The following is a 13,904-nucleotide window of genomic DNA, read 5'->3' on the forward strand; positions in this document are numbered from 1 at the left end:
TTACCAATCTAGTAAAAGAAAACATTAGTTTTTTCCTTGTCTTATTCTTATTTTTAACTGGTCAATGCACATGTAATGAATAAAGGGAGGATGTCCTGGGCTGGGCAACACAAAGCAAGGAAACGCTAAGTTTTGAGGTTGGAGAGATGGCTTAGTTGATACTGTTCCTGCCACAGCATCATGAGGAACCAACTTAAAAAGCCACTAGTGTACCCTGGGGCACCCAAACTAGCCTAGTATAAAATCTCTTGAGCTCAGTGATAGTGTTCTAAAAAGACAAGATATCCAACTTCTGAGGAAAGATCTCACACCTGCACCATTATGAAAATATACGTGCATGTGCACACACACACACACACACACACACGCACACAGGCAAACACCAAACACAAACATACATAAATTGTATAATGATATATGAATCGATTCCAGTAAAATACTGTTTTAGAATAATACTTGCTGTGAGCTTTGATGGTAGATATTAAAGGTAGATATAAAATTAAGACATAACTTTGATCTAAGAGTTAGCAATGTAGTGAGGTAGGAATGCATGTGCATCATTAGTTATTCATTTAGATAGAAACACATTTTACATAGGATTCAACTCGGCTGTGGAAAGGAGAGCATGTAATCAATTCTGACCTAGATACGACCCAAGAAACTTCAAAGAGAATGTGCCATTTACCAAGGGCTTTAGATAATATATTCTAAAAGTGCTGGTAAATAGTTAATGACCCTTAAATGTGTGTGTAATTTTATTAATGGTATATACCCATAGCACATAATTAACAAATAATAAAACATATGTTTTTCTTTAGTTTTCATATAGAAGACATTCCTCAGAGTATCCTAGAATGCTTTCCCAGATTTTCCTGAATTCTAATTTTGTGGTTTCAGTTCTGGGATTGTACTTCAATCCATATAGTCTATCACTTGTCTATAGGCTAAGCCCATACCTGAATATTTGCCAAATTACTCAGACTGAAATCACCTGTGTTTTCAATTAATGAGCGAGCACACCAGCTATATAGGTGTCTGCCATTCTCATTAAGCCCATGACTAGCATGACAGTCAAGAGCATCCTGGTAAGCGCTGTGAACAAGCTCTTTGCAGAGCTGCACTGCTCTTACAGTACTCCATGCTTTGTGTGTATTCACGTGCACAGAGCACGCAAATACGGCATGCTCTGAGGGTCGGTCCACAGCATTGCCACTTTGTTCATAACAGCCTCTAAATACAGTTAAAATTATAAATTATACTCGACTTTTCTGTGTGATAATTTTCATGATATAAATTCCACTACCATGTCTGATTTCAAGTAATGGAGTCACCTGACACCAGTGTGAATAAACAGGAAAATTGTGCTGTTATACATAGAGGAAAGTAATGGGGCACAGCAAGGTCATGTGGTAAATTGTTTAGGAATGATGAACATTGAATATTTTCTTGTGTCTGTTTTTGATAGTGTGTTTAATTCTATTTATGTAATTTGACAGTTTCAATGATGCCATTAACAATAATCCTGTAAAATTCCTGAAAATTTATCATGAGATTCTTATAACTTGCTTTGAGCCAACTATAACACAGCACTGGATATTAAACATACAGAATTTCTCCAGGCCTGAGTCTTTAGTTGACAGTGGAAGAAAAAGACAAGCATCAAAGCTCATTAATCTTCTAAGCATTGCGGAACTACTTGGCTTTTCTCATGCCAAAATTTCTAGTGGCTGAGTTCATAGGGTTGTCTCCTGAGCAATTTGCCCCACATTTTTAACTAGTGGAGGGTCTCCTCAGGAACATGATTTTCCTATACCATCTCTGACCTGAATGTTGTTAAAAGTCAATCATACAAAGTTAGCAGGAGCCTGAAGTCCTGGGGCAGTCAGACAGCACTGTCTGTGAGATTTCTTTCAGTCCCATTTCAGGATGTTGGTTCTCATGCTTTTGTAAGTAGAGCAGTGAATTTCACACAGGATTTACACTGGGGACATTGGTAGTTTGTCAGCATATATGTGAAATGAGTTCTTTCATAGAATTACATGGACTAGCTAAATACATTCTACCCTTGGTTCTCTGGGGATTTAAATACAGGCATGACTCTTTAATTTTCTGCTTTGAGGAACTTTTGAGTATCCAGAGAAACTCTTGATAGAGTAGAAGGCTGAAACTGGTGCTTTCTGCATTTGCCTGAAATGAATTTTTCATTCAAAGTGATAATGGAGACTGAACCTAGACAATTGGCTATGTATAGTGTTTGTGGATGCTTTTGAATGAATGTGTGTTTAAAGTGTAGGTCTGGGACAGAAGCTGATCTGTAGCCTATGCATAGCAGTCTGAAATCAGAGCAGCACATCTGGCTTCTCCCATTTCAAAGTTACCTCTGGCTACTGCTGTCGACTGAGAACACAGAAACAGGCTGAATCAACTCTTCAAATTTTAACTGGCAAGACAGAAGTCTAGTTTCGTAACAAAGAAATTAATTGAATAAGAGTAAAGAGGGTAGTTAATAACAAACAGGTGGTTTGATGCAAGGGAGGTAGTGGAGTCTCTGGGGACCAGGTAAAGTGGATAATGAAAAGCAGGGAGTTGCAAGGTCTCCCTCCTCGACTGCTAAAGCCTAGATTGTAAACTAGCTAAATCAGTTTTTTAACTTGTGAAAACATTCACTCACTTTTCCTTCTTCTTGCGGTGTCTCTGAGAGAGTTATTTCCTCCTAAGATTCTTGGTGACTGGGTCGCTGCCAGAGTGCCTTGTTTTCCTAGACCATTTGAGGATCCTGGATGTCTATCAAAATACGTCCCTGGCATAGCTCAGCCATCACCTATTTCAAGCAGCTGCTTCTTCGTCTGCTTCATTGACTTTTTCAGTGGTCAGAGAGTGAATGCTCCCTCAATCTGAAACCTGGTATGTCTGAAGGGACTCCTTTGTCCAACCCAGTATGCACCAAGCTTAAATAAACAATATTTCCTTCTGCATGGCATCAAAAGGCAGGTGACCGCAGGATGGTGTTAACCTTTCATCCTTCATTCAGACTTCTTTTTAACGGGAAAATTGACTCCTGAATGAATGAGAGTTCCTTTCTGTGACCTCACTGGAGGAGGAATGTGAGCAGATTGTGGCTCATTTTGAACATTAACGAGTTTAGACTTGATCCGGTATGGTTGTAGCAAGATCTCTAGGGAGAGCTAGGAGCAGACTCACACTTCAGATACTTCTGGCTCTAGGATGAGTGTCTGGGAGAGGGGAAAATTGAGGCAGAGACCACGGTTCTTCCAAAAGTGATAGGAGCCTAAACATCCAGTATAGAAAATTCAAATGTATGAGATTCATTTTCCAGTCGTTGCGCTGGGCTCTGGGACTCACTGATGTAGAACAAACAGGAAAAGTCCGAGAATAGTGAGGCCAGGGGACAAAGAAATGAGCTGGCTTCTTTTGTGCTAAGGAAGTGCCACAAAGACAAATGTTCATGGGGAAATGACCCTTGGTGTTCTAGCTAAGAAGAGAAGAACTGAATGGAGGCATAAGTTGAGTTTCCTTTTAGTAAAACAGACAAGCCATATTTAGTTCAGAATGAAGAGTTTTTATCTTAAGAATACTTCAGGAAGCCACCCAGCCAATCTTCAATACTTGTAAATGAAAGGCTTGCAACAAATGTAGAGGACTGTGCCCCACGAATAATGAAATGTCAGCCTGACCTTAGCAGTATTATTTATGTTACTAAAATATTTAGGATAAAAATGTTTTCTTTGTATCATAAAAATGGTTTTTAAGTAAAGCTTTAGTGTCAGAATTCGGACCAGAACAAGCCAGCATGATCAGAACTTTAATTATTCTTGGTGGAAATTGAATCCTTCTCTTCCCTTTCATCACACGTAGGAGAAAAAATGTAAAGTGCTTAGATTTTATTGGATGACATTTCATGACCTGCTTCCTGTCTAGGGCTCTGATCTCTCCCCCTGCTACCCCCTCAGAAATTGACTGAATATTAATCATTTCCTATCTGTTCAAAAATGAAGCTGCCATATTCAGTGTAGATTTTTGCCTGAAAAGCATACTGAGAGAGAAGGAATTTGAATGGATGGAAAGATATGCATCCTGAAAAATGATAGATTACACGATCTTGTCACTTAGCCATCAGAAGCTAGAGGGAACTAGAATGTCAGGACTGAGAAAGATGATTGGCCTCCGACAATTAAAGGTAAACACTCTGGGATACACTGCCTCACTCAAGCCCAAAGGTATCTTCCCTACATCCACGGAATTCAGTTATAGAAGATGAGAATGGGGGTTGGAGAGATGGCTCAACAGTTAAGTGCTCTGACTCTTCTTCCTCAGGTTATGACGTCAATTCCCACCATCCGCATTCTGGCTCATGACCATATATAACTACAGTCCCATGGGATCAGATCCCCTTTTCTGGTGTGTAAACATACATGTAGACAAAACACCTGTATACATATACATACATACATACATACATACATACATACATATATACATATATACATATACATATATACATATATACATATACACATATATACATATACACATATACACATATACACATATACACATATACATATATACACATATACACATATACATATGTACATATGTACATATATACATATATACATATATACATATATACATACATGCATACATGCATACATGCATACATGCATACATACATACAATTTTTAAAATGATAAACCAATAAAAAATATTTCTTTTGAGACAACTTTGAGTTTTGTAAGAAATTTTTCAAATTCTTTTTAGTTTGTATAGTTTTGAAAAATCCTCATACTACTATCTGTGATCATTAACAAAGCAATGACTTAAAAGTATCATAGATAAAATGTTCAGCTATTTGTCATCTGGCTGCATTAATTCAATAGTCAATTCTATTCTTTCCTAAATCTATTATTATTATCAAAGGTTTTTATTACAGAAAGAATGACATGTCAGTTAACAAGAAAATACAAAGTTTATTACTATAAATATTAACGTTAAATGACAAAACAGTTAGGCATCTTGGCTCTTGCCTGTAATCCCACTCAGCACTTAAGAGGTTGAACCAGGAGGCCTTCGATTTGATAACCAATATGGCCTTGTTTTATTGAAAAAAAACCAATAAAGTTCTATTTCAAAAGACTGTGGTAAAGCTTTTTGCTCATGATATTTACCTTCAATGTAGGATGTGCACGAAATTTAAGATTCAATACCCAGCATTGCCCCTTCACCCTAGTACATCCTTCTAAGTCTACTTAGGTTTCTCACTGGTATAAACTGAAGAGCTGAGACCTCATTGTCTAAGATGAGATGAGCAGTAAGTTGAAAACGGTTTTTAAACAATCAACTTAAATCACAGTGGGTTTATTTTTTCCAAAGTTTTTTTTTAATTTTTACTATTTTTTATTATGTATTTTTATTTAATTTTATTTTTAGGCACTATTTTTATTGGTAATTATTTTATTAATTTACATTTCAAATGTTCCCCTTTCCAGTCTCCACTCTGCAAGTTCCACTTCCTTTCACTCCCTTCCCTTTGTCTTTAAGATGGTCCTCCCCAATTCCATCCACCCACTCCCGGCTTACCCCTCCAGCATCCCCTTTCACTGAGGCAACAAGCCTCCACAGGACCAACCTCCTCCCCTCCCACTGATGCCAGATAAAGCAGTCCTTTGCTATATATGTAGCAGGAGCCATAGACCGACCCATGTATACTTTTTGATAGGAGGTTTAGTACCTGAGAACTCTGATGGATCTGGTTAGTTGATAATATTATTCTTCCTATGGGGTTGTAATCCCCTTCAGCTCTTTCAGTGCTTACCTTAACTCTTCAATTGGGGTTTCCAGGCTCAATCCAATGGTTGGCTGTGGGTATCTGCATCTGTTTTAGTCAGGTCCTGGTAGAACCTACCACAGGACAGACAAACCAGGTTCCTGTCAGCATGCACTTCCTGACATCAGCAATAGTGCCAGGGTCTGGTGTCTGTAGATGGGATGGATCCCAAGGTGAGGTCGTCTCTGAATGGCCTTTTTTTCAGTCTCTGCTCCATTTTTTTTGTTTTGTTCCTGTCTTTCTTTTACACAGGACTGATTCTAGGTCAAAAATTTTTAGATGGGTGGGTGGGACTATCCCTCTACTGAGGGCCATGTCTATCTACTGGAGGTGATCTCTACAGGTTCTATCTCCCCTTTGTTGGGTATTTGAGCTAATGTCATCCCTGTTGAATCCTGGGAGCCTCTTGCTTCTCTGGTATCTGGGACTTTCTAATGGCTACTCCAGTTCAACATCCCCCATTATTACATATTTCTACTCAATTTGCTGACCCTCTACTTTTCTCCTGTCCCTTCCCATATCTGGTCCTACCCCTACTTTTTCCATCACCCTTCCCCCTCCCACCCAGGTCCCTCCTTCCCTCTGCCTCCCATGATCATTTTGCACCTCCTTCTAAGTGGGATTAAAGCTTCCACACTTTGGCCTTCCTTCCAGTTAAACTTCATATGGTCTGTGAGTTGTATCATGGGTACTGTGAGCTTTGGGGCTAATATCCACTTATCAGAGAGTATGTAACTTTTGAGTCTGAGTTACCACACTCAGGATAATATTTTCTAGTTCCATCTATGTGACTATGAAGTTGTCATGTTATTTTAATAGCTAAAAAGTACTCTGTTGTGCAAATGTACAACATTTTCTGTATCTATTTTTCCATTGAGGAACATCTGGGCTGTTTCCATCCTCTGGCTATTATAAGTAGTAGCTATGAACATAGTGGAGCACATGTTCTTGTTAGATGTTGGAGAATCTTTTGGTATATGTCCAGTAGTGGTACACCTGGGTCTTCAGGTAGAAGAACCATTTCCAATTTTCTGCAGAATCCTCATTTGATTTTCAAAGAGATTTCAATTACATCAGCAATGGAGGAGTATACCTCTTTCTCGACATTCTCACCAGCATCTGCTGTCACCTGAGATTTTGAATTTACCCATTATGAATGATATAAGGTAGAATCTAAGGGTTATTTTGATTTGCAGTTCCCTGATGACTATAGTTGTTGAACAGTTTTTTAGATGCTTCTTGAACATCCAAGATTCCTCAATTGAGAATTCTTTGTTTAGTTCTGGGGCCCATTTTTAATTGGGTTATGTGGTTTTCTGGAGTCTAACTTCTTGAGTTCTTTGTATATTTTGGATATTAGCCCTCTATTGGATGTAGGGTTGGTACAAAGACCTTTTCCCAATCTATAGGTTGGCATTTTGTACTATTCACAGTGTCCATTACCTTACAGAAGTTTTTCAGGTTTATGAGGTCCCATTTGTCAATTGTTGACCTTAAAGTCTGAGCCATTTAAGTTTTGTTTAGGAAATTATACCCTATGTCAATGCATTCAAGGCTATTTTCTAATTTCTCTTCCATTAGATTCAGTGTATCTGGCTATATGTGGAGGTCCTTGATCCACTGGACTTGAGCTTTATACAAGGAGATAAAAATGGATGGATTTGTGTTCTTCTACATGCAGACCAACAGAAGAATACCATTTGTTGAAAATGCTTTCTTTCTTTCTTTTTTTTTTTTACCATTGTCTGGTTTTGGCTTCTTTGTCAAAGTTCAAATGACCATAGATGTGTGGGTTTATTGCTGGGTCTTCAATTCTATTCCATTGTTCTACCTGTCTGTCTCTGCACCAATACCATTTTTTTTATCAGTATTGCTCTGTAGTACAGCTTGAGATTAGAGATGTTTTTTTGTTCCAGACAAAATTGAAAATTGCTTTTTCTATATCCATGAAGAATTGAGTTGGAATTTTGACGGGGATTGCATTGAATCTGTATATTGCTTTTATTAAGATTGCCATTTTTACTATGTTAATCCTGCCAATGCTCAAGCATGGGAGATAGATCTTTTAAGGTCTTTGATTTCTTTCTTCAGAGACTTGAAGTTCTTGTCATACAAATTTTTCACCTGCTTGCGTAGAATTATGCCAAGATGTTTTATAATATTTGTGACTATTGTGAAGGGTATTGTTTCCCTAATTTCGTTCTTGGCCCATTTATCCTTTGTGTAGAGGAAAGCTAATAATTTGTCTGATTTAATTTTATGTCTAGCTACTTTCCTGAATTTTTGAGGTCATTTACGTATACTATCATATTATGTGCAAATAGTGGTACCTTGATTTCTTCTTTTCCAATTTGTAACCCTTTGATCTCATTTTGTTGTATAATTACTCTAGCTAGAACTTCAATTATTATATTGAATAAATAGGGAGAGAGTAGGCAGCCTTGTCATGTCTCTGACTTTAGTGGGATTGCTTCAAGTTTCTCTTCATTTAATTTGACGTTGGCTGTTAGTTTGTTGTATGTTGCTTTTACTGTGTTTATGTGTCTTGAATTCCTGATATTTCCAAGACTTTTAATATGAAGGGATGTTTTATTTGTCAAAGGCATTTTCAGCATCTAATGAGATGGTCATGGATTTTTTCCTTTGAGTTTGTTTATATGGTGAATTATATTGATGGATTTCCTTATATTGAACCATTGTTGCATCTATGGGATGAGGTCAACTTGACCATGGTGAATGGTGTTTGTGATGTGTCCTTGTATTTGGGTTGGAAGAATTTTATTGAGTGATTTTGCATCTGTATTCATAAGTTATATTGGTCTGAAGTACTCTTTCTTTGTTGGGTCTTTGTGTGGTTTAGGTATCAGCATAACTGTCACTTTATAAAATGAACTGGGTAGTGTTCCTTTTGTTTCTATTTTGTGGAATAGTTTGAGAAGTATTGGTATTAGATTTTCTTTGAAGATCTGTTTGAATTCTGTACTAAAACTTCTAGCCCCTGAGCTTTTTTGGATGGGAGACTTAATGACTTCTTCTATTTCCTTAGTGGTTATGTACTGATTTGATAGTTTTGATAGTTTATGTAGTTCTGATTTAACTTTGGTACCTTCTATCTGTTTAGAAAATCATTCATTTATCTAGATTTTCCAGATTTGTTGAGTATAGGCTTTTGTAGTAGAATCAGATGATATTTTGAATTTCCTCAGTTTTTATTGTTATGTCTCCCTTTTCATTTCTGATTTTATTAATTTGGATACTATCTCTGTGTCCTTTAGTTAGTTTTGGCTAAGGATTTTTCTATCTTGTTGATTTTCTCAAAGAATAATCTTTTAGTTTTGTTGATTTTTTGTACACTTTTCTTTGTTTCTAATTGATTGATTTCAGGCCTGAGTTTGATTATTTCCTGCCATCTACTCGTATTGAGTGTGTTTGTTTACTTCTGTTTAGAGCTTTCTGGTGGGGATCTGCGTTGCTTGTATGGGATCTCTCCAATTTCTTTATGAAGACACTCAGTGCTATGAATGGACTCTTAGCACTGCTTTTTCATTATGTACAATAAGTTTGGATATGCATACCTTCATTTTCATTAAATTCTAAAATATCTTTTATTTTATTCTTTATTTCTTCCCTGACCAAGTAACCATTGAGTAGAGAGTTACTCAGTTTCCATTAATATATTGTCTTTCTGTTATTTTTGTTAGTAACTATCAACCTAGCTTCAAACCCTATATTCTACATTAGTGACCTACATGCAAGATATGCTGCTATAATAGTGGCACAAGAGTTGTGGGAGAAACCAACCAATATCTGATTAGATTTCAGTTCCACTCCATGAGATAGAATACATACCTGTGATCAGGTGATCAAGAACCTGAGACCAGATAGGCTGTGAGGAAAAGTAAATAATAATACCCTGCGGAAGGAACACAATACAATGACTCCTAATGACATTCTGCTATACTCATAGCTCAATTTCCTTCTCAACCACCTTCAGAGAATCTTCCTCTTGCAGTTGATGGACACTAACACAGAGAACCACAATTGAACAATGTGCAGAGATTGAGAGCCATTGGAACACTTAGTCTTAAATGGGTTTTATTTATCAAACCACTCGCTTCTGAGCATCAGGAAACTAGATGCAAGAGAAGGTACAATAATTGTAAAAAGCCAGTTGGTATGGAAGACAAGAAGGAAACAATGTCTTTCGAATACAATAGAACCAATACACAGATGGACTCACAAAGACTGCTCAGGTCCAAGCCAGTTGCAGTCCCTGTGTTGAAAAGGGGGAAGTGGATGTGGCTGCCTATCCCTAATCAAAAGACTAACTCAAATTGACCTCTGCTTGCTAAGAGAGTATTAGTCTTCTTTAGTGGAGCTTCACTGGGTGTATAAACTGCTCTTAAAGGTAGTTCCATGCCACCAGAGGATGACCAACACAAACAAACTCAATGTTAGTTTTTTAGATGTTTGTCTCACGATGTTTGTTGAGCTTTTAAAAAAATCTTACTTGTCTTTTGATTTTATAGTATGGTTTCCTATTTTGTATTTTTATGGTGTGTGTGTGTGTGTGTATGTTTCTTTATTTTCTCTCCATTTTTTTTTAAACTTTTAGTTTCTTTGGTTTTACTTTATTTGTTCATTTTCTAAAGAGACAGAAAGAAGCCATGATGCTGTAAGTGTGGAGAGAATCATAGAAGAGTTGGGGTAGTGAAAAATCATAATCCACATATAGTGTATGAATTTTCAATAAAATAAAAGATGAATACAAGAATTATTGATTAAGGGGAAATAATAAAATTATACTAAAATTAGCAAGCTTGTTGATTGAACTAATTTGTTTCCATAAAATGATATACATGTATTACTATGCAAATCTGCACAATCATCTTGCTATTTATATAATCATTATTTATCATTTTTACAAATAATGAAGAGACTGGAAATTGGCAGAAAAAAATTTCAGCCAGAAACTTGTATGGGTCTATAAATTCACAATGAATTACCAAAAATAATTATAAATAACCAACACTTAGGTGGCATTAATATGCCAGGTAATGTGCAATTTTACAACTATTATCTTAAATATTCCTTGTATCAACCAAATCATGCCAGAACTACTAACATTCTTCTAGATAGACTATCCATTTGACCCCTTCCACTTTATGAGACAGTTTAGTTACTGTTTTCTACTGTCTCCTACAAGAATGCTATCTTACCTACTTCTTCCCATTAGCATATGTATTTTAAAATGGTGGCACCAATTAATTTCTCATCAAGCAATTTAAGTAGTTAAGAGAAATATTTCCAGTCATCTCAAGTGAGGTACAGTGTGTCTGGTGATTTTTTCGAACCCGTAAGATTTTTCTACTTCTTCCACCTTTCCAAACATGTTATCAAGAAGCAAGTTCTTTATCTGTTTGCTGAATAACATTTACTTTTCTAATTCCTATTGCTGTCACTAAACTTGATAAACTCAGTGTTGATTTTACCATTAATCATTAATGGGTGTCTCTTCCTCATAAATCTCACTTTCCCAATAGACAGATGAATCCTTCTGAGGAATGTAATCTTCTGAAACAGCACTTAGATCAGATATTTGCTGCTTCTCTGAATTCTTGTAGCCTCCGGGTAAGTGAGAAATGTGTTTATTCCATTTCCAAGGTTGGGAAAGTCTGAGATTTGACATTAAGTTACCTTCTCATTCTCACTTCTCCAAAACCACATGTCCAAATGGTTCTTCCTTACAGATTTCCATTCTGCAACAGTGGCCTTTGATCTTTTCATAGTAACTACTTCTTGCATCTATGCATGGTATGTTTTCCATGCCCTTTGTTTCCGTTCCCTCTGACCCTTCACCAAGCTCCCAGTTCAGTTTTCTCTAGAGGCCTTGTACCAATGTGTAAAACATTAGATCTTCAACTTTTATGTTTCATTTGATACCTATAATCTTCTTTTTACCATCACTCTAATGAGTGAACATTGGACTACTTCAGAGAAATTTAGCTTTTTTGAAATATAATTGGAAGTATAAATCTTTTTATCATTGTTTTACTATTTTTATTATTTTTCACTTTGTATCTACCACATACAAGATGTAACAATGCAATTTTTACCTTAGGCCACTAAAGAGGTCATCATTTTAATGGCTGTCTCTGATCTCCATCTTATTATTAGTGTTACTGTCTAAATAAGGAAATTAATTTAAATAAATATTTCATAATTGAATAAGTAATAGGTAATATTTAGTTAGGAATTTATGTAAGTTCAGTAGAGAGTTAAAAACTGTGTTTTAAAGCTATCTTGACAAAAGTAAATTAAGTCTTTTATTAAAATACATTTCAAAACTCTCATGTTTGTTCCCATCTTCATCATTCCCAGTCTACCAAATAGAATCCAACTCTTTCTCCCCCATATGTGTATTTCATCAGGAAAATGTTGTGCAGCTTAATCTATGATAAATAGTCTGTTGTAAAATAGCTACAAAGTTAACATGTCTTAGCTTACCTTGAGGAATACTCTACTCAGGTAATAAAAAGTTAAATTAAAATATACATTTATGTGTGTAGTCTGAAACTGATAGAAGCAACTATAAGATTAAATTTAATGATCTGGAGTAGTCTCTCTAAAGGCCGTACTCCCTGCGTGTTCATTACTTTATTACATCATTCTCAACCTCATGACCCTGTTTGGCCTCACTCACATCATGTCAGTACCAACAAATTCTTGGCTGTTCTCATTTTGTATGTTCAATTTAAGGGGATAATTTAGAAAAAAAAGTTAAGTGAATATGTAAAATATATGATAAGACAAACAATAAGAAATCTAGCTTTTGATGAACTATGGTTCATTCATGATTATTTACTCTAAAGTGAATTGAACTGTATCAAATGGTAGATTCTGGCTGCAGTTCTAATAGGAAGATTAAGAATGATTTTCTAGATCTTCAGTCTGTGTGGGATAAAATAAAGGTAAAATCCTTGTTAATAACAATGGGTGTGAATATACATCGGCAGACTCTATCTCAGACACACACACACACACACACACACACAAATAAACAGTGGTAATAAAACAACAAAAGGAAAAAGAATACAAGGAACAACCAAATTTCCCTAGATGTTTAAGTAAATGGAAAATCAACCAATACAGTAATGGAATCTGTTAGATGAGCTGATAATTAGTATTGATATTACAAATTATTACAAGCTGACTCTAGAGGCTTGGGTGCAGATAACTGCCTCCTGCCAGTGGGCATTTGGTGGCTTAGCTGGAGCAGTGCTGGAGAGCTTACCCTGGTAGTGTGGATAAAAGAGAGTCTGTGGGCTGACCACAGATCAACTACCACCCAGGCCCACATCCAGACACATCCCTAAGCCATATTATCCACCACCAAATAAGACAGGGAAAAAATCCACTCCTGTTGTTCCAAAGCTTCAGGTTCTAGGATCTCCATGATACAGGATGAAGATCCAATATTGTTGGTGTCACAGAAGCTGAGGATCTCAAACCACACCAATGATTCATTGCAATGAACATTTGCAAGTGAAAATTGTAGACAGAGGGATAAACTGTGGGACACAGTGTAACATGGTGTGATAAAGATGTTTTCTATGCTTTGTATGTTTTTATTTTATTTTGTTTTGTTTTTTGGTAGTTTTTGCTTTGGTTGTTGCTGTTGTCTGTGCATGTTTTATGGGGAGGCTGCAAGGGCAAAGGGTAACTGTCAGGAGATAGGAAGTGAGTGGGATGAGGATGCATGTTAGAAATCTCAAAAAGAATCAATAAAAAGTTTTTTTTTAGGAGAACAAACCATAACATAGAGATAGAAAACAGATCACTGGTGATAGAAAATGAGTTTAAGGAAGGGAGGTGGCTGACAACTCAAACGAGTAACAAGTAGGTCTTAAGTGGATGGAGAAGTTTACTGTACGAATTCTCTAGTGATTGATTGATTTTCCATATGTAATAAACCCATACACATACAAAAATGTGTCAATTTTAGTTTGCCATCATTAGAGGAAACTGGGTGATGGGCATATGGTCCTCTCTTTTA

Source organism: Grammomys surdaster, unplaced genomic scaffold (genome assembly GCF_004785775.1).
Source record: "Grammomys surdaster isolate TR1022 unplaced genomic scaffold, NIH_TR_1.0 126039, whole genome shotgun sequence".
NCBI classification, from domain to species: Eukaryota; Metazoa; Chordata; class Mammalia; order Rodentia; family Muridae; genus Grammomys; species Grammomys surdaster.